Below are 2,422 nucleotides of genomic sequence, written 5' to 3'. Positions count from 1 at the left end.
TTTCTCCGTCTTCACTAGAAGCAACATTGTGGACTTGTTAACTTCTATTAAGTGTAGAAGAATGAGTCAGAACCCAGCCAGCCCTTGGCAGTGTTGCAGGGCAGGGACGGACCCCGCGTTCGGGTAGAAGCCCCGCTCGGCGCCCCGGGGAACAGTGGGGTGCGCTCAGGCGGGCTGCGCCGCAGCCGGGGCAGAACCCGCGCTCTGTAGCTTCAGTCTCACGAGGGCACAGACTGAGCGATGCAGTGACTTGGAAGTTTATGGAGATGCTTTTTCTCGTGAGCATCTTGTCTATTTTGTCCCCTGCTTCACGCGCGCTTGAGCACTTGAAAGGGCAATTAAGTCAATTTGGTAAATGGGGTTGTTCAAATTTCCTACATAATTATGTCTCTTTCCCTGGTGGTGCTATTGATTCCTGAGAGAGCTGTGTTAACGTCTCCAACTGTATTTGCTGATTTCTTTCTCTCCTTTTAACTCGGCCAGTGTTTGCTAAGTATATTTTAAGCCATGTCAGTAGGTACATATACCTTTAGGGCCATTGTGTATTCCAGCTGCATGGGGCCCTCGATGGTCATGAAGGTGACCCCTCGCCTCCACACGCACGGGGACTGCAGTCTGACCACACGGACTCCCCTATGGTTATGTTTGCATGTTGTGTGTATCTCCCAGTTAAACCTTTTCAACATGCCTTTAAATAGCAATAGTTAGGTTTTTAAAAAAATTTGGTCTGTCAACTTATTTGGGAGTGTTTTAGTCTATATTTGCTATGATTCCTAGTATGGTTGGACTTGCTATTTGTTTTCTGTTTGTATCGTCTGCCCTTTGTTCCTTTTTCTCACTTTCCTGCTTAGTTTAGATAAAATATATTTAGAAATATACTTTATTTCTGCTACTGGCTTCTCAGTTCTACATCATTGTTCCTTTGGGGGCTTACGACAGACACTGACCCTGCGCAGAGCTGGCCTGCACGAGCCGGCCGTGAGGTCTCCTTTCTCTGGCTGCGGGGACAATGGTCTCTCTGCAGGTGGCTCTCAGAGTTTGGTTCGTTTCTTACAGTGCGACTTGCTGTATTGTCTTACAGTGACTCTGCTTGTGGCCCACTGCGTTTCTCGGATGCCTGAGCTTACAGATTTGGAAGAATCCTGGCTGTTATTTTGTCCCGTAATTTTTTTTGCCCTAGCCTTCTCCGTTCCAGGACTCAGTCACGAGTGAGAGGACCCGAATGTCTCCCTCTGGTTTTGGCCCGTGCGTCGCCAGGACCACACGCTGCTCTTTTCTCGTGGACACTTTTCCTGAAGGGTCTGGTCTCCGAACTGGGTCCAGGGCAGGGCACACGGGGCGGACGTCGGCTGCCTCTTCTCCGGGCCGGCGCAGCGTGTGCACACGTGCACAGGGCGGCCCTGGAGGGGGCTGAGATGAGGCAGAGCTGCTCAGCAGGGAGCCCCCCCCCCAGGATGACGTGGTCACACTGGCTCCCCCTTGACAGAGCAGGCCCAGGACGTAGCCCCGAGGTGCTGCCGGGCCACCCTGGATCCTCCCTCACCGGGGGGGTGGGGGGCGCCCTGTCCTCATTTTAATATGCTCCTTCTAGGGACGATTTGTCTTCCCTGCCCTGGGCGCCTCTGCCAGCACCGTCTGCACACTTAATGCGGTGCTCCCTTCCCCACGGCCCGTCGTGTGTGACACTGCGGGTGGGGGTGCTTTACCAAAGCAAGCCCGGNCGCCGCCCCGACACTGCGGGGTCTGCAAGCGGCCTGACCCGGGAGAGGCGTGAGCACCTGCCGGCCGACGCTGCGTCTGGGCCGCCTGCCCTCCTTACCAGGAGCCGGTCACCCCTGACCGCTTCTCTTTGCAGCTTTGCGCTCCTGTTTTGAGGTCACGGTTCACAAGGACGGGACAGTCCCGGTGGGGACAGGTGACCCCGCGCCGCAGCTCAGCCTCCTGGGGCCCTCAGGTCGGGGAGGGTCCTGGAAGCTGTCGAATGCGGGGAGGGGAGGGGTGCCGGCCCACCCCTGGGCGCCTTCCCCACTGAGATTGGGGCTGATGAAGGTTCCAGACACCTTGGGATGGAAATGCTCCGCCAGGTACGGGCCCTCACGTCCCGCGCACTGGCCAGGGCCCTGAGTGCGGGGGGGGGAGGCCCCCACGCCGCTGTGAGGCGAGGCCGGTGATGGCCACGCAGATGCCTTCCTGGCCTGGTGTGTGCATGGTGTGTGCACGGCGTGAGCACGTGAGAGCGCACTTCCCCCACTGGGTGGGCTCCCCGTGTTGTGTGGGAACATGAGCAGTGGCCGGTGCGCGCTGTTTGCTGCCAGACGACATCTGGGGTGTGTGACCGTGCGGACCGCGGGCAGGTAGGGTCTGGGGGAGAAGGTGAAGCACGGGTGCAGAGCGTGAGTCGGGGGGCGGCACCCTGGAGGTG

The sequence above is a fragment of the Crocuta crocuta genome, unplaced genomic scaffold, assembly GCF_008692635.1.
Source record: "Crocuta crocuta isolate KB4526 unplaced genomic scaffold, BGI_CrCroc_1.0 scaffold89, whole genome shotgun sequence".
Taxonomy (NCBI): Eukaryota; Metazoa; Chordata; class Mammalia; order Carnivora; family Hyaenidae; genus Crocuta; species Crocuta crocuta.
This window is presented reverse-complemented; position numbering follows the sequence as displayed.